The 20,843-nt window shown below is 35.1% G+C and overlaps 1 protein-coding gene across 2 annotated transcripts in view; it reads right to left on the reverse strand.

The window, feature by feature from the left end:
* Window positions 1–20,462, reverse strand: part of LOC115450478 (angiotensin-converting enzyme-like) — a 219,965-nt gene extending 199,503 nt beyond the window's left edge. Inside the window, exon 1 of one of the 2 annotated variants that reach the window (XM_037441097.1) lies at window positions 20,200–20,462. The gene's annotated coding sequence lies outside the window, so the exon portion shown is untranslated. The remainder of the gene's footprint in view (window positions 1–20,199) is intronic. The other variant, XM_037441098.1, reaches the window with a different exon arrangement.
* Window positions 20,463–20,843: the final 381 nt, after the last annotated feature.

Consider the following 20,843-nt stretch of genomic DNA (forward strand, 5'->3'; position numbering starts at 1 on the left):
GATGTTTTGGCGACGTCCCTCGCGTAACCGAAAAAATGTGTCCACTTATAGATAGGGAATAACCTTTTGACCGCACACATACTGAGCAATATGCAATTTATTCATAAATTTATTAACTTGCGGAACTAAGATCAAAATACTAGAATTTCACTAGTTTATTCAGTTATGTTTTAATGGATTGTTAAATTAATGAATGCGTTTCTTTTTCCGCTTGCAATTTTGGACTTAAATTTTAAATGCAGTAAGATCTTTTAGCCGGTTTTTTAAATATTACATTTCAATATTCGCATAATTACATAATATTAAGACACATTGGCAATAGTTTCAAGCTTGCCACAGGCTCAGTCAAAAGACAGCGTCATTGGCAGAAGGGATTAGTTGTCTGAGACTTTGAGGACTCATCTAATAATATGTAGTAGTGTATGTAAGTCAAGAGAGAATTTAGTATATGAAGGACCACACAAGGATTTTTTATTAAGTTCTTACAATTAGTTAGGCAGCTTAGGCAATACGTAATACTACTATACTAAAATACAGACTGACTCTTGGAATACGTAAAATTCTAATTGTGACTACAAATGTGACTAATATTCTGATCATATTATTATCAGAATATTAGTCACATCATGTCATTGTTTGTATTATGTCTGGTTCTCTATACATATAATAAAATTGTAACAGGCCGATATCTACATTATACTCATTGACGAAAATATTATATGAGGGGTCTTTTTTAGAATAACAGAAGTCAAATTGATCGCAATTTTCACCGATGTATTGCTATTGCTTCATTTTATCCCAGAAACATATAAAACGGTACTTTTAGCCCGGAAAAAAATTGTAACGGGCAGAGCCGCGAGCAAAGGCTAGTATTAGAATAAATTTAAGTGATTCTTAAGAAGTACCGCAAGTGTAGATACATTCGAAGGGACAACAATCCCTTACGGTGCTGACGTAAGCTCACGTGCCAAAACTCATTCTGATTCACATGACGTAATGCAAACCTTTTTTGCCGATTTCTAAGAAACTCACGATTGTACAATACAACGTCATTTTGCTGTTCTTTTTGTTTCTTTATTAAGACTTTTGCCCTTTGTAGTATTCTAAATATAAGTGTCCTTGGCTTTGAATATTGAAGTACAATTCAGTTTAATATTATACTAATTAGTCTTTTAACTTACAAATAATTTAACCAAAGGAAAAATTAACATGTAATATTAAATCATCGAAACCCAAATTTTATCGTTCACTACTAGGCGGTTATTATTGTAATTTGAAATTATTTAATATATAGTATTAATTTACTTAATCTAATAAGTAGACCAAAGTTAAAAAGATGAAAATAAACTTAGATATAAAATTCTTTCAAAGCCCACTCATTCAAGATTAAACGGTGTCATAACTTAAATATATCTACAAAAATAAATCGTAAGAATACGGGAAACAATTAAAAGAAAATATCCGAAGAGAAATGGCGGTTGCAGACTGAGTAATGTTAGTGGTCGTTAAGTGTTTTGTGGACGTAGATAGTAACATTTAAAAGGATTTTTAAACTTCTCAGTGTCGGATTTTGTAAGATTTTTATAGCAGAAGGTAAAGGGCGTTTGGGTCACCTGTAAGTAATCGATCATGCCATCAGACTATTTCTTTCTTTCGAGATCTAATATGAAAGGTCTACATAAAATGGACAGCTACAATTAACACTACGCTAAGTCGATTTTTGGCTAATTTCCGTAAGAATGTAAAATTATTATTTCTTTATCTTTTATAAGCTTACAAAGTCTCTTTTATTTTGCTAATAAATGAATAATTCTTGAATTACACAAAACGCTCATTAAGAAAGCTCTGGTATTATAAAATTTCGTATTTTTCACTTTAAACGTCTCTTCTGTAAAATTGACATTTTCAAGACAGCGTAGTGTTAATTGCAGCTGTCGAAATGCTGTCTACGTAAAAGGCGCTAATATCAGGCAAACGCTGTCGGGTCCATCAGTGTTTTAATCAAATTAGGTCATCAAGTTTTTGGGTAAACCCTGTTTCGAAGTGACATTGATACTGAAGAATGTAAATGTTCTAGAACCCAATCCATGTCAAGTTAAGGCTTGGCTGGCTAACAAGGTTCGACGGTTATCAGGGCAATTTACTGTTAAGCTAGTGTTTGGTTTAGAATGTTTAAATTACTGTGATGTTATCGCCTTTGTGGTGAGCAAATTTGACGTTCAGACTCAATTGTAAGGCGTGGCTCAGAATAAAATAAAGAGAATTTTAAAGATCTGTTTGAAGTAGTTTTTTGAATGGAAGGAATTATTAAAGAATTATTAGGCTCGTTTCACATGGAATTTGTATAAGCTAGACGGATTGTGGTTACACCATCCGCACCTAATCCTCTGTAGATATGGATCAGCGTATGTGCACAAATAGAATTATTAAAATTAAATTTCTTAGTAGTTTTCGCGGAGATTCATCTTAAGATTTCACAACAAAGCTTAATAAAAAATTCAATATTTTGAATTATTAATATGTCTGTCGCAACGATAGTCTTAAAACTTTCGAATGGAACAGTTGTGTCATTTCTCTTGCCTCGCTACCATCTCGCTTATTTATTTCCTCTGCAGTAATTTGAGATCAAAATATCAACAGGGTTCCCACTTTGCGGCAAAATTTATTCATTAATTATAATTATGGAATATATTTTGTTATTAAAAATATTTGAGTCGTATTGAAATCGGAAATATGAGATACAAACTCACCTATCGAATTCACGCAAATGACTAATTATTTTAATTAGTACTAAACACATATAAACATATACATTTACTTAAAACATAAATGAAACAAAATAGAATAGGTAAATTGTTATAACCCGAAATACAATAATTTCTTACATTACAATACGAATTGCAAAGCTCATAGACTCACAAAGCGAATATAGGGTTTGAAAAGTAATTGCTCTCCAGGGCTTCTCACCGTCAAGTCTTGTACGTACCACAGTCCCTAGGCATTACAATGGTTTTTCCACACATTTATTTGGTATTGGAACAGCGCCAAAACTAAATAACTGTTTTATAAATAGCAATACTAGTATTTCCCCGCGACAGGAAACGCAAAATTTACTTGGAATAGAATGTTTATTTAACCACGTGTGGGTATCGTGACCTTGTCCTTATCATTTTTATAGATCCAATGTTAGAAGTGCAGAGAAGAGGAAGAGTTTGCAGCATGAATTGAACTGTTATTGTATAATTTCAATACAGTTTAGATTTTATTTCAATTTTATTACAATTTGCTTTTATTTTTTAGATATCGACATATACGAAGTGTAAAAACACGAAGCAAAAAAAGCAGATTATCTACACCCAATAATCTAGAAACCGCTAAAAAAATGTATACTATAATGAGACGATAAAAATACAAGGAACAGAAATTACTGTTATTAAACATGCCGTGTAAATTCTTGAAGGAAAATATTCCGAGGTTTTATATTAAAATTCCATCAATGAATACTTTTCTGGGACCGATTTTAATTCATGTTACGAAAGTTATTTAGCCATGCTCTCGGTGTTCCATGATGTACATACTTTGATTATATACTTATCTATACAATAGTATAGTGCGATTAGTAACAGTCACATGCTAAAAATTTGCTCACGTCTGTATCTACAAAGGGATAGACAGTACACAAATAATTTCAGGTTTCTAGCCTAAACATTCTTTATGAGCACACCTACTCTACTTGACAATTTCATGAAAATACCTAGTCTAGGTAGGTCTCTCAGATGTGAGAGTCCGCCTGCGCAGGTACCACCGCAATGTCTATTTCTGCCGCCAAGGAGCAGGGTATAGTCACTGTTGTGTTCCGGTTTGTAAAACATTGCAGCCAGTGTAACTACTGCACATAATAAGACGTAGCATCTCATGTCTTAGAATGGCGAGCGCAGTGGAATACCAAACAATACTTTGTAATTCAAGGTGGTGGATAGTTTTTCTACTATTGTGGGTCCTACCATCAGGCGAAAGGCAAGCTCGTCTCGTCATTCAAAGCATAAAAAAACATGTAAACAACAAAATAAATACGATTAAAACATTATAACACGTTTCCTTTCACTGGCCGCGACATTTCGTAAGCGGTCACGTGCAGAATTCATTGGCTCTTATATTTAATACCTTTTTGAATGTTACTGTTTCAGGTAAAGGTATTATCTTGTTATTATAATAAACTAAATGTGTGTCCCCATGTTGGATGACACATTTAATATAGCTGATAATCTTAAGTTAGATATTTATGTAAAGCAATATTTAGCAACTGATATTTACCCTACAATATGAGGCACGATAAATAATTGTGTTCTCAACGCATATTTGCCCTCATCCCTAATTCAAATGATTCAAATCGAGCAACTAATTATATAATAATAATACCAGCCCTATATATTTTTTTTATTATTTAACAAAAGGCATAACACAGAACGTGCGTGTCCTTGGGTTTTGAACCTGTGAACATTCATCAGCTGTCCGTTCCACGCCCTACTAGGCTATCGCCTCTATATTAGCGATCTAGTAAAATCTTCTACCCATTAATCCGAAACATGTTGGAAATTTTAAAAGTAAACATACAGGTGTGTTTGAAAGTTGGGCAGTTGCTGCTGCGTTTCTAAAGTACTCTAGAAACTTTGTTCGTAAATCCAGACGGTTTCGCGTCAAAACTATCTAACGGGTTTCGAACATTATTGATTTTGGATAACTTTGACTGTCACGGTAGCATAGTTGGTACGACTGCAGTGCTGTTCTCGGGTTCGATCCCCAGGTCAAGCAGTGATATAAGGTTTTTTTCAGTCTGAATTTCTGCCAGATATCAGTGGCGAGACGTGAAATATTTCGAAAGGGAACTCGACACAACACATATGTACTAATTTGTATAAATGGGGTTTGCAAATCGTTCTGATGATAATTAGATTCTACATAAAAGGAAGTCAGCAGGAATCGGGTTATATGGACCTTTCGCGACTGCCAGATATGGAGATGGGTTATCTATCATATCATGGGACGGAATACACACGGAAAGTGGGTGCACCTGTTGCGCTTCTGCCTAACCCTTCGGGGATAAAAGTATGTGTGTGATTTAACAGAAGTAGTGTATCACATGAATGGCCTTTGGTATTGTGGGGTGCTCGATTTTTCTAGGTTCGATTCCATTAATGGTGTACTTATATAGCATCTAGCAATAAAGGAAATATATACCTTGAGTTCGTTTCAAAATTTTGTTGGACAAGTGGATTATAAAATACATAACTAAAACTATTTATAACGAGAGCAAATGTTGTATTCTTATCACTATTTTTATAGCTACAACACAATAATACTGTCTAAAAGACATCAAAAACGTTAACGAAAAATATTAGGATAAATCCCTCCCTGTTACACATTTATTCATTGTAATTTTTTATTATTTAAATACTGTCCCGTAGAATATTTTTCGGGTCCGTTAGTCGACCTGTTTGGTTTATTCATAGTATAAAATAAACATGAGTCCGGGATCAGCCGAGGTGTTTGGCTGAAAGATGGTCGACGCCATCCCCAGTTATCCGCTGTTTAATATTTGACGACTTTACTGTTCTTTATTTATCGTGAATATTTTATTTATTCCCTTCTTTTTAAATGGAATCTTTTGAATTGACAGTTGTGTAACGGTTTTTTGGTAATTTTAAATGTATTTTTAAACCGTTTAAAACTTCGAGCATTAATAATTTTGAATATATTTTAATATTTACCTTTCGTTTATGTTCCACGCTATTAATGTTAATTATTTTATAACTAACGTTTTTTAAATTATTTCTTGTTTAAAATACAATGTATATATTACACTAAAGTGTAAGACACACGATTTTAATACCACAGTTTTGCTTTTGTATTTGGTCACGTTATAATCATTTGATAAATAATATACATCAATTTTTGAAAAATCAACCTTAACTAAAACAAAATGTGAAAACATGCCAAGACACTAACTTAAACCCACCCAACACTTACCCAGAATTCATCACCATACAAAATTTAATCAAAACACAGACGCTTAGACGTACTAATGTAGAAGCTCAAACAGAGAATATTAGAGGACACGGGGCCTTAATACACAGACCTTCGCAATTTCGTATTAACCCTGAAGTATATCTGACGTGACACAAGGACCCGTGTTATCAGTAATTAGTAATTCACGTGCTAATATGAAGTCTTTAACATAATCTTGTGTACGTGCTTAGATTACAGGACCTTTAGACCGGACCTGACAGGCGACAGGTTGAAAATTAAATGGGGAACAGTCAGATATCGCGTTTACGAGCGTCCTTCTAATGTTATTTGAATTTCAGATAATGTCCCACATTTAGGCGAAGTGTGTGGGTGGGAAATTAGCAACTAGCTTAAAAACACGAAGCCTCCGTTCATCAGAGTACCCTTAAGATATTATAAATGTTCTTCGGGCTAATACCTGTACTATTTGATGTGAAAAGTACATTTGCGAAAAATACAACAACTTAAAAATACTCTACATAAATAATCGCTAAGTCTTATCTTACTTCATACTAATATTATTAATGCGATTTTTTAAAAAATGTTTGCATGTTTGTTAGAAGTAAACACTAAACGGATTTGGATGAAATTTGGTACACGGGTAAACCATGTCCTGTATAAGCACACAATCTATTTTTATCCCAGTACTTTGCTATCATGTGAAATAAGGATTTGTATTATGATTTTTTAAAAAGATTGCTTTGGCATCTTGCTTGTGACGCAATGAATCGCATTAGTGTTTGTTACTTTAGTAACAGGAAAGGCTTATCAAGCCGGTTAATCCGCAAGCAACATCTAATTAAATATAAAGCAAGATACTTAGAAAAGTAATATTTCAGTATCAACGGAACATTTAATAGCCATATTTAATTATTTTTTAAAAGTATTTCGTAAAAAGAAGATGAAAAGGAAAGTGACAGACCCAAAACGCTGGCATTAAACAAATATCAATGAAAAAGCGGTTTGCCTTTTTTGTCAGCTGAATCATTTAAGAGTGTTTACTTAACTTTTATACAATACCGTGACCTGCAACAGCCGAGGTTATCTGAGAGAACAAGGCCGTCGGAAATCAATGAATTTCAATTGTACACTGTGGCTCTCACTTTTCAATACTTTTTACTAATTACTAGTTTTTTCTACAGAGTTAATACCATAATATATAATATCAACTCTGTAATAATACGTAAGTATATTGTCCCAATACTGGACACGAGTCCTCTACTACTGAGAGGGATTAGGCCTTAGTCCACCACGCTGGCCTAGTGCGGCTTGGTAGACTTCACACACCCTCAAAATTCCTATAGAGAACTTCTCAGGTATGTAGGTTTCCTCATGATGTTTTCCGTTGCCGTTAAAACATGCGATAATTTACAAAGAATACACACATTATTTTAGAAATTTCAGACATGTGTGATCTTGGGTTTTGAACCTGCGGACATTTGTCTCGGCAGTCCGTTCCACAACCGACTAGTCTATCGCCGCTGCGTTAATACCAATAAATGTGAACTACTCCATTGTTTTATTTCACACTTATATGACTCATGGAAGATACCGATCAGATTGGAGAATACTATGAAAGTCCAGATCAAAGCATAACTCAGATGAGATCATTAAGAATGGAGTAGTAACAATACAAGAGACCGATGTGATCATAGAAGAAAGTAAAAAATCTGGGTAAAAATGTGATACATTTAATTATAAATTAATTACGCCTGTTTGTCCAATAATACAGAACCCAGTTAATTTAGATATGTCTTACGTTAATAATATGACTCATGATTGTAAAACAGTTTCATATCTGGATAAAGTCTGATAGTAAATCTAATAACGGTAAAACGTCGATATCCGGAGACGTATCTCCCGATAGTCGCCTCGGTTATGCCTGTCAGGCTAATTCCTGCGTGTTCCAGTGAAGAAAAAAATCCAGTTTCATGTTGTAACTTGCAGTGTCAGGAAAAACGATATTGAACGTATTTGAATTAAATTTTTCTAGAGTAATTACACGTCACGTCATTGCAGTCTCTAAGTAAAAAAAGAACGTAACGTAAACGGGAAATTTTAAGTTATTCGCTTTCGAGTAACCTCTCTGTAGCATCCATAGTCATTCACTCAAGGGCTCAACTTATAATGGATGGTCCGTAACACCAACGCAGACCAAGTCACATTCAAATATTATGCACACGCCGAGTCAGCCTGATATATTACCTTAAGTGGAAGTTTCAAAAATGCATGAATATCATAAATTCTGCAGTTATTAAGTTTAAGTAAATAAAGAATGAAGGTTTTGAAACGTATTAATTTCATTCTTTTGACTGATATTTATAAATAAGGTCATGGAACTGAAGAAAGATTTTGAACTGAACATTTGTTACTGAACGAGAACTTATTTATTCCAATTTTGCTACCCTTATGCCTTAATAACAAACTTCTTAAACCTTACTGCAGAATTTGACTATGTTTAACATATAGGCGGCTACCAGTTATTTCCCTGATAAATACAATAAAAAATAAATCATTTTCGAAAAATTCACATTTCGGAATCGAACTTAAGACGTTTCAGTTCACAATATAGCCTGCTGCCATTGCCAGATAGTCATATGTTATGTTTATCAATAGGTTTAATACTGTTCGGCCGATACGTGTTTGCCGATACGTATTTCGAGATAGATAGCCAACCCCGCCTTAGGGCACTTGTCCCCCCCTAGTTAGTAAATTCTATTGCAAGAAGCTATATGTACAAACCCATATGTATCATATATAGGTTTATTAATATAGCTCTATGGGTATAAGGATATAATATCAGTTTAATGATATAGTAGAAGTGTATTTGTGAAGTTAATGGTGAGTTAATATTCCCAAAAAGGGCACTAAATATTAGTACGAATTAAGAGAAATGTTTGGTTCTTATTTGTACGTGATTGGGAATTTAAGTTCCATATTATGGCGATAGACTCGCACATTTGTAGGCAATAGAAGTAACTGAATTCGCCATCCTACAGATGCTTGTCAGTAAGTAACCGCTAAGGAACATACAAAAACAATGCCCTTTAATAATTTAATGAAAAGGGCAGAAGCAAACCTAAGATTATTTGCTTATAAAATCTTTTCAAAGAAACAAACTCGATGAATCGTATACACTAGTTGCACATCTTCAAGCAGACATCTTATGAATTATAAATAAAAACCATCCTTAGAAGACTAACTGATAAATATTTTAATGCAATGATTCCACCCACGGCTGCAACGTGGCAACGGTAAAGCTGTATGCACACGTAATGGCTCGTCTAGACTGAACAAGGAGTGTTTTAAAATTCATACGAATTTCAGCTGAATAGGAAATTATTGTCGACTGTAAAACGAGAATTTAATGCAGATTTACAATTGCAATTTACCGACACGGCCTATGAGCATCTTTGAACCGAGTACTGAAAATATGGCAGTGTTTGAGTAATTATGATAAACTTATTAGGACTCTCAGATATACACTTCGGGAATGTTACGTACCTACCGTTTCTCTTTTTACTATTGTGGCGTTGTCAAGCCGTAATACACTTTAATATTGAAAACATAAATACTGTTTTCTAAGTAAACGTTTAAAAGATTTGTAGCATATTTGTCATTTTTTCCTGCTGCTGACGAGTCATTGATGTATTGCTATTCGTGTTTTACCTATTACGTAAATAGAATTACGATTATATAGTATATGTTATCTCAAGTGATGATATGCCGTTACTTACGTTCATGCTATAACTTCCTTTCAGAAAAGATTTACCCAGCAATACTCCTATAGCATCTAAGCCCATTTTAACCAACAAAAAGCAAGCCTTCCAAACTCATTGAACAGAAAAACACAGAAGAATATAGAAATGGAATATTCTAGTATATCATGAAATTATTACGGATATTTAGATGCAGAATGATCCCCCATAATGTTTTCGATATGACGAAGTACGGTCGTATGAATAAGAGATTAGTCTGTGTGAGGAATAGAAAAACTTGCATTAAGTATACTTTATGATTTCACTATCGGAGCGTTTGAAATCCACAATAATATATATGTATAATGTATACCTACTATACATATATCGAGTTATAATAAATAATTATCGTCTTATTGGGTAGTAGCGTACTTGGCTTGTGATGAGATCATGGGTTTGATTCCCATGTAATGCTAAATAAGTTTGTGTTGTTAATACATTTGTATGAATTTTGCTATTCGAAAACCCTCCTGAGTTAATTGGAATTAGTGCCTTATATGTATGGCAATAGGCTAAAATTCTATCCAACTTGTTGAAATATGGGTTGTGTAATGAAAATGTGAACTAAAGTAAATTAAATATAAGTAGGGAGCTTCTAGACTAAAGATAAATGAATTATAATTTTAAATAATTAAGAACTAGTTTTTGCTCGCTACTCCGCCTGCGTGATATAGTTTTTTCGAGACAAAAGACCGGAATAATATTTTCCGGAATAAAATGGACCCTAAATTTTAAGTTAGGTTTCTAGCAATACATTAATGAAAATTGCATTTAATTCCATGCTGTAGTTTTTGCGTGATGCATGTACAAACATAGTCAATAAAAAAATGAGAAAACTGTTATTTTGGCTCCTATTGTTTTAATAAAAACATCCCATATTAATTTTTCTATAATATTAATAACGTACAGACATCGCCCTGTTACAATTTAATTGTAAAACGTATATTACTTACATTTTATCTGGCATTACGTCCGCCATTTTAAACATTTATGAGTTTCAAACCAAGGCCATGGTTAACTTAAGAAAAACACCTGTCCGTACAAAGTCCAAAGTGCTGTATAATTAACTTCAACGTGGCATGATTTTAATTTCTAGCAAACGCAGTTTACTCAATGTGTGTTCTCTTAATGCTTTTAATGAAGTCCGTGGACGCAATTCCTTACAATCGATTTATCTTTATAGTTTCACCACACAATTTCACAATTAATTTGATACAGATGCGAGAATTGTAGGTGGTAGGATATATTTTATATCCACCTGGATAGCCACCACCGTACACAAGGTGTTAAAACCCACCATAGTGGCTCGCGTAAGTGTGTCGCGTTCCGGGATCAGCCTATGTATAATCGGTTCCAACAGGCCGGCATAACTATGTCGACTGCCGAGGGGTAATCGTCTCTCGCCAGTCGACATTCTATTGGACCCCAATACTTACGATCAGGTACATTAGGGGTCACATTACCGTGCACGTTAAAAAAGATTTATTTCAAAACGCCATAATGCCATTCCGGGATCAGACTGTGTGCAATCGGTTCCAACAGGCCGGCATAATTATGTCGACTGCCGAGGCGTAATATTAATTTAATTTTCAGTCACGTTATAATTTATTTAATGGGTAACTTTTAATCAGTTAATAGCATTACTACCTTCCATGTATAGGTCATATCACGTCTTCGTTGTAACACTATCATATCTAGATCTTACCCAAACATAATGTTCCTTACAACCAAAATAGCAGGTCCTCAACCTCTTATCTGTAGCGATAAGAATTAAACCAAGACCACCGAAGCGTTTTTGCCATGATTGCGTACTCGACTCACGTACAAAAAATGTTTCTTATGTATGTGTGAATAAGAAAGATTTTACATGGCAAAATTAGCATTCAAATTTTGTTCTTATATCCAGAAGATAAAAGTATTGAGACATCTGGTAGTATGATATCACAGAAATTACAAACGATTTATTGAGACATTTCGTAGTAAGTAATTCAATAAACAAAAAACTCACATAAATTGTCCAACCTAAGAATCGAACTTAGAACGGTTAACTGGTCCGCGAATACGCCATATTGACCTCTCCAAGCAACTATTACTATCTGGCTTATAAGACCACACACAAGACTTGCGATCATATTCTAGCTAACGTTATGTCTACTAATGACAGTAATTCGAAACTGCAACGCGATGCGACTCTCCTGCCAGTCGTTATCTTTATGCGAGTATGTAAATAGGCAACCACATCATATTCGGGAACTGTACTTACAATTTTCAACTACATAATAAGTAGAAAATATCAAGTCATTTTTATGATTTATTTTGGTTTCTTGTACCTAAATCTCAAGATATGTGCTGTTGTATGTAAGAGTTAATAAATTAACACAATGCTCAACTCAACAATTGCGTAGCATCACGCTGTTTTTGCTTTCCGGGCATAGGCAGACCTGTAAACATCCATAATTCACCAGCTATGTTAGGTCCCATCCTATACTATTCACCGGGAATAATTTCAAACTTCGGGTTGATCAGTATCAACCCGAAGTTTGAAATTATTCCGGTGCTCAGTAGCAGAAAAATATAGCTGCTCGTCCCGGGGTCAAATCCTAGACCTCAGCTCTACAGTCGTATCGCAACATAACTACGCCACCGAGGCAGCAAATTTTTTTTAATGGTAAAAATTCTAATGAAATGAATATTGAAATTATCGACACCATTTTCCTTCTTTATTCAATCATCTCGTGTATTAACACCGTAACGACAATTGAGTTGTTATATTTCTGACATGCGTTACCATATATCTTCGACTATAGGGGATTTGATGTTGAATAAAAATCTTGAAATACATACATAAAATAAGATTGAAAATTCTAAGATGTCCATATCCTCGCTTAAACAGTATAAAACTTGACATATATTTTAGTAAAACCTTGCTCATCTTCGCAATTTGTAAGATTCTGCGCTTAAGCAGTACCTACTTGAAAATTGAGAATAAAAACTCAGAATGTTGTTTTATCTTATTTTAATTTCTATACAACAGATAACACATAACTCGTCTGCTCACAATAATTACCTATCTCTAATTTTGTATTGTAGCCTGTGGAGAATGTAGCTAGCATATATTGATAAATGTGTAAATGTAAATTAAGTATTGTCTACATGTATGTTACTATATATTTCCCTTGTATTATATAAAAAAAAAATACGTTTGAAATTTAACGGCTCAATTCTAAATTTGAAAACATCGCACCAATATGAAGATGAATCGCGTGACGGAATAGACACATCATATCCCTCAACTTTCTAGTCACGCGATATACCAATGCATCACACATTATATTTCCTCGGTGCGCTGAGTTCGCGCTGACCTCCGAGTGGCGTCCTGGTCTTATCTCACTTCCTTATTATCAAATGGATATTAATAGTAATTATTTGTTCGATAATAACGATCGTACAAAGTTCGCGGTTTTGTCAGACATCAATTATATGGGTTTTGTATTAATTTCATACCGTGTTAGGAATAACTTAGCCGTTCTGTATGAAACAATTTAAAATTTCGCATAAAATATGTTGGTTCCTATTTGGAAAAATAGTGTATCGATTTGCCAATAGGCAGTTTGGTCTTGGACATAAATATCGTCTCGTCCGGTTTGTTACCATTAAGTACTAACTAACTGAAATATTTCAAGTCTCTCCTTATTCTGTTCAATTAATTTGTAAACTGTAAAGGACAGATTATTGCTAACAGGGATTCTCTTTTTAAAACAGATACGTTAAAGTGACCCCACTGTACCTGATGGTAAATAGCGTGGAGTCCAATAGAATGTTGACTGACGAGAGATGATTACCTTTGACAGTCGACACAATTATGCCGGCTTGTTGAAACCGGGCTTAATGTGCTATACAGCTTGCGTGTGTCATAAAATACATGCTAATGTTTGGCATCCTACATAAGCAAATAAAAATAAATATCCATTCATCCATATAGTTGCTGTAGAGTGATAGTGACCAGAAAACCCCAATATAATTAAACGATCCGGAATCGAACCGAAAATAATCGCAGCACCAATACCGCCTACGCAATACAACTACGTCACCCAGGCGATCTAGAGACACTATATCGAAGTAATTTACAATTAACAACAATTTCATAACCGGATACAGAATAGTAATTAATCTTGTTCTATAAATTGTAATAACAGAGCAATACTCGATACCCAATCACAAATAGATAATAAATCATCATAAATTATATTCTACACGTTTAAAACATAAACATTGTTATTATCTCCCGACGTTTCGAAGACTGCAGCCTTCTTGAACTTTTCGGACGACTTTTCGACCAACACCTCAGACCCCCGTGTAATAATTACATAAAAAAACCGCGATAAAATCCGTAAAATAGTTTAATTTAAATGTCATTCGTGTAAACATAAGAAATCATTACCTAAACATTGTGTTCAATAAAATATAAACAAACTGGGAATACAATCTTTAGTGTTGTTATTGCGAATTGTTTTGTTTTTACACGCAATGCGTATGAAACGTTTGGAAACATTTGTTTTTTTATTGCCAATGGGTTAGCGGTCCGCCTGGTGTTAAGCAGCATCCGCCGCCTTTAGACTTATGCAATGCCAGAGACAGCAAAGCCTCTGTCGACCGGGAAATATATGTCTACTGCTTTATATTTTTTTATTTATTGCCTTAGGCAAACGAGCAAGCGGTCCACCTGATAGTAAACCGCATCTGCCGCACATGGACTGCAATGCCAGAAGCACAGCCAAGCTGTTGCTTACCGTTGAGTACTCTTTTTAAGCCTCCTTTAAAAGAGACAATTTAGACAATTTAGAATTTAGACAATCACTAGCACTAAAGCATTCACATAGAACTAGAGAAAATACATATTATATGTTAGATACATTTTGTCCAATACCGCGGAAATACACTTAGCGTCTGTCAGACTTAATGAAAGTTTGCCTCTTACACCACTGTCTACCCCTCTGCATATACTTACAAGCTAAACGATATCATACAAATTTGCATCATTACAAGGTGCCTGTGTAGAAAGTTGTAGAAAGTGCAACTGAAAATTGTATAAATTAAGTGTCAGTGAATTTATCATAAAACAATCTCAAAAATTTCTCGACCTAATACCATTAAATTACCTAACATATTTAGCCTTCGCCGTGAAGAAATGGGCCACAACGGAAGCAGGTCAAAATCAGTTGACCGTAAAAATAGCGAGACGTCGGGACAACGTAATTTTGCCGGCGTTCGTTCTATGTAATCTGCATAACTTACATTATTTATACATACATAATGTATATATATATAATATATTTACATAACAAATTACTATAAGGAAACCGCCATCAACCTTTGTATAATGCGTAAGTATAAAAGATGTCTTATAATAAATAATTATAAGGAAAATCAATGCCAAGGACAATAATTGATGGCATATTTTAGGCTAAAATAAGATTGTTTATATATAATACAAACAACTCAGTATCGTAGTTACATTCGTGATGTGTACGATCACCGCTCTGAGGTCTCGGGTTCACATTCCGGGTCGGGCATATGAGGTTTTTCTCCTCATTATTCGCCCGGAGTCTGGAATTCGTGCCCGACCCAATGTGGCGACAGGCTCGCACAGACAAAACGCGGCGAAAATTGGCTGAATCATTTGCGTCTCTGTCTACCCTTTTAAGGATAAAAGGAATGTGTATTACATGCATACCTGATAACCATTTCTAATAACAAGAACTCAAACATATAAAATTCAATTATTCAATATCACCGCTCGCAATGTTACAAATAATTCAACGTGACCTTCAAATAAATCGCCACGGTCGAAATAATTAATACAAAATTGTTCCAAATATATTTAACATTAAATACTTCTATTTCGGCACTTTGGTTATATTAAAACTGAACCGACGAACTCAATACCTACTTATAGAGATCAAAGGTCATACCAACGCAATACTTTAGCCGTCGATATTAACAACCGGCAAGCAGTAAAGGCTTATTTGTCGTGATACAATCAAGAGAATAGCTGCTTTGATATTTGGTAGGATTATGGCCCTGCCGTATCGTTAGCTCTGGAGCGTACATTTTTCTTAAATGTACTCGGGAGACATATAGAGTAAAGCCATAGAGAAATCCTTACGTATATAAACGTAAAAATGTACATATATAAACTTACGTATTATATTATAGACAGATTTATTCCTTTGCGAAGAACTAACAGCTTTATTCCCTTCCATGCTATTTTATTTGAATGTACTTAGAGCACGCAAGCCATTGCTAAGTTCTTACTTAAATTCCAAATGGCCATATTAATTTGAAAAGCAACATGTGGAAAGCCTGGCTACCAATGGCTGTCTCTACCATTTCTTCTTTATAAGTGCTCGTTAGTGTTCCCACTGCACCCATTGGTAAGTGGAGTATGGTCCAATAGAATGTTAACTGCCGTGAGATGATTATCCATCGACAGTCAACACAATTATGCCGGCCTGTTTGAACCGTAAATACACAGGCTAATCCCGGAACACGATACACTTACGTGGGCCACTATGGCGGATTATAACACCTTGTGTAAGGTGGTTGCTATCCGGGCGAATATAAAATATATCCCACCACCATAAGGAGATGGTGTGTGGTCTAACTTTGTTCTTTTTTCTTTGATTTTATTTCCAGTATAAATCTGCTCTTTGCAGTTATAAAGTGACTTAATTGAAGTAATAATTCATCTCATGTATCATGTTTTATCATAAGTGCAACTATGTTCGCTTACGTGATGAATAAGTATTAAATTATTTAAATATTATACTTTGTTCTGTGCTCAATATAGCGATAGCTCGCTCCCTATGACGTCATGGGAATACACTCGACGTAAAGTGTGTGCACCGGTTGCGTCTCTGCATACGTCTTCGAGGACAAAAGACGTATGTGTGTACTTCGTTTTCAAAGAGATTCCACGTACAAAAGTAACACTAATCTTCCCAATGTAACGCAAATTATATTGCATATAAAAATACCTCACTATTTTAATGGGACTTCGCACTAACATAACGTTTGCTTTTTATAGGCCAATAAAACCTCTTCTCTCTCTCGTATCGCAGTATTAGTTGATCCTCCGTGACTGACGCTAGAATGAAGGTGCTTGTATCCTCGCGTAACACATAATGAGCAGGACGAACGTAAAATTATTTTTTATCTTACAGGACATGGGATATCTAAGGACATTAGACTACCCTTTACAAAGCTGATATGGGGTTCGTTAATACCATAATAATTACAGGGTCAGGTTATCAACATACATAAGTGTTTGTGTTTAACAGTGTTAATTGGCGATACAACGCGATTGCTACAAATGGTGGAAGATTATTTAAACTTCGGTCAATGACGGTTCACCAGATAATTGTTAGGTACCACTCTCGAAAAATATTTAATAGCAAAGAAATTCTGGCTATGTCAATGACGTTAGCGAAATTTATTATTGATTTTCGAGCTCCGATGATCTATCACTAAATCCAAGCTACGCAAGTGTCTACGCTAGTTATCTTTGAGCCAATATCACTGTTTATCGTAAACTACCCTGCACTGTATAATTGTAAAATGTAGGTAGATATTGTAACTTTGACTTTACGGATGAACAACACCTCAGTCCCCCCCGTGACCATGAAGGCTGCAAAGTCTTCGAAACGTCGGGAGAAAATAAAATACTAGCACCGCGATAGAATCCGAAAATTAGTTTAATTTCAATAAATATTTTATTTAAATTTTAAAGTGCAGTCGTAAGATTTTTTATTTTTATGCGATGATTATCAAGGTACACACCTGCAACGGAATAACTTGGTGAGTAGACTTTACCGGCCAGCTGGGTTCAATTTTTTTATCGCCTTAATAGACAAACGAGCAAGCGGTCCACCTGATGGTAAGCAGCATCCGCCTATAGACTTTGCAATGCCAGAGGCACATCAAGCCGTTACCTACCGAGATGTGAGCAGTCTTTTTAAGCCTTGTTTAAAGAAGGGCAAGTCATAGCAGTTGGGGAACAGTGATGCAGTAAGTTCATTCCAGAGTTTGTACGTGCGCCGTAAAAAGGAGCGATGTAAACGCACCGAAGTACGAAACGTAACGAACAATGTAATTAAGGACTATTTACAGATACCGCAGAGGTTGTTCTGGTAGAGATCGGACGTAGCCTTATGGTACCCCAGAGCCGCCTCTAAGCGACAACGTAGGCTACCACAAAGTTTTAGTCACTACCCTATCATACCCTTGGTTTCTCGGATCTTTGCGATTTCCCCGAAAAAAGGTACCACTGCAGTTATCTAAGTATAAAATATTCCCCGCGAGGCAATACTTGTGCACTCGGTCTCCACTCCGAAGACACGCTGGAACATCTTGTAGCCCTAGCCACACAGTTATGAATGTCTCTTGGTTGCTAAATTCACATTGAGATCTATAAGGGCTCGCGAACATCTTCCTTCCTTCTCCCCTCCGCCTATCCTATAGTTCCTTCTCCTCCTCCCACACTTCCTTCCCAGCTATCTCCTCCCTATTTCCCTAGGGACTACCGTGGTTACTAAGCGGGGAGATCGCCTGCACACCGTTACCCCTGGTGATGACAACGATGTCTCCGCAAAAAAAAAGTATAAATTATTGTCACGACATACCAACTATAGTTAGTTACCTACCTAGTTACGTTATAGGTAGAAAGCGTTAGTGTTTATTGCCTGTACTGTTACCTAGCCAGTTGTCATGAATCACTAAGTAAGTACGAAGAATACACGCAAGTTGATTTATTAAATAGGAAACATGTATACATAAATAAAGACTAGTTTACAAAATACCTAAGTAAATTTAAAGGTACTTAATTATGCGTTCCAAATCACTCAATGAACCGTAATAAATACTTAAGTAGACCTTTTTACATAGAATTCGCCGTTTCCATGAATCTTAGTTATTAAAAATGTTGGTACTTACCTATGTTTATTAAATTTTACTGTTATTTTATTGTCTGTTCAATACTGGCACACTTGACGGTTTTGAGCGAACATTTGCGTTATTTGGCTAATGCAACGTCAACTTTGTACAAATTATACAAAGTCGATATTGATTTCCCTAAAAGGTGGAAATATTTTGACAAATACATAGTGTAGTGCCAGCATTAGGCTGTGTGGGACTAACGGGAGATCCTTAAATGCCTACGTGGAATTTTAACAAGGCCAGTATTTTCTAGAACTAATTTGCAGACCACGTGGACTTTACAAGTAGAATTAGCTATAATAAATATCAATAATAAATCATTATGAAATAAGTAGTTTCCTACAATCCCTCGTACGATCACCCACGTAAGTAGTAGAATAAATAAAAATAAAAAAACTGCTATAAAATCCGAAAAATAGTTTTATTTTAATGAGTAACATTCGCGCAAACATAAGTAACGGTTAGCAAAACAAATTCGAAATTTAAATTCGCCTAAACACTTTCTTGTTCTTATCCACAATGTTTCTTCTTTACAAAAATAGAATAAAATAAAAAAGGGACTTGCTTCACTTCGGACAAACAAAAAAGTGTTTCAATTTAACTCAACGTGTAAAAGCGATTTAAAGTTTGGAATTTGTTTTAGTTACTTTAGTGGCTGATTGTACTTACATAGAAATTTCGAGGAACTCGAGATAATTATTAGAAAATAAATAAATTCTCCGTATTGTGTGTAGTGTCAGATTATGATCGTAAGTTGATGATTTGTTAACTACCTTTCTATGCACTGGACAACCCTACGAAGGCAATTGCTGACTAATTTTAAACAGCAATTAGTATTGGAAGAACATAAAAACGTTTTTCCGCACGCAATACCTACTTACCTACATAAAAAAATTGGTGCTTTTTCGGTTGGTAATTAAAAAAAAACGTTTGTCAATTCTCACTTTACTAGAAACTTTATGTATTTAATGGTTCTAGAATATAAATATATCCAAATATACCAGTAAAATTCATCATCGGGTTATGATTTAAACTCTTGTGAAATACCTTCTTATACTAGAAAATTAATAAAATCGCCATCTTTAATATAAAATAGTATTAAAATCTTAAGACATGTATGCCATATACGTACAGCGATTACGAAGATCTTATCTTTACGTAAGTGATAAACTAACCACGACTTTAAAATTGCATTGTGTACTTTAGCCTTCCGGTTCGTCATTAGCAACACTTATCTCGTAAATAAACATTTGTATGAAAACCGTTTAACATTTATAATTAAACGGCCCCAAAATACGACGCACAATTAACAACAAAGTACAAAATCAGCGCAATTTACAATTCAAATGGTTGAAAACGTGAACTTTGTCAAAATACTCACGGCTAGAACAAATGCCGGGTGAACTTGTAAATCCACTCGTGACGTGCACAACAAATTTGCACTTGTTACACAAATAAAACACACCAGTTACTCGTTAACACAAACCGTTGTTGAACATTGTCGTCATTTTTGCACTAAACATCACTTTGAACTAAGTTTTCAACTCGTAATGGCGGCAAGTCGCGAGGTTTGATCGGTCCGAGGGCGACACATACACACGTGACAACCGCGCGGCGGGCGCTCGCAGACTGAATGAAATGAATCGAAACGATCGAGATTCGAGTTGGCGAGTTTGGTGACTGGAGACGAGCGATCCGTGAATAACTCGATTCATAGTAAGCGTACGCGTAAACGCGTGACGACCGCTGCCGGACTTATTTATTCCACACGAACAATCCAAGAATGTTTTCAGAATAGCTAAGGGAATGCTTTCTTCTTTTATCTATTGTTGGGTAATGTAGATGTCAGTTTTAATTTTGGGAAATTTTCCATAGTTAAATTTTACTGCCTTTTTTGTTGTTTGCTTTTTATCGCAGTCTAATTAGATTGTATTATTTATCATCAGCCGCAGCATGTTCACTGTTGAACATGAGCCTCCCCCAAAGATTCCCAGATCGCCCTATTGGAAGCGACCCGCATCTAGC

This window comes from Manduca sexta, chromosome 21 (genome assembly GCF_014839805.1).
Source record: "Manduca sexta isolate Smith_Timp_Sample1 chromosome 21, JHU_Msex_v1.0, whole genome shotgun sequence".
NCBI lineage: Eukaryota > Metazoa > Arthropoda > Insecta > Lepidoptera > Sphingidae > Manduca > Manduca sexta.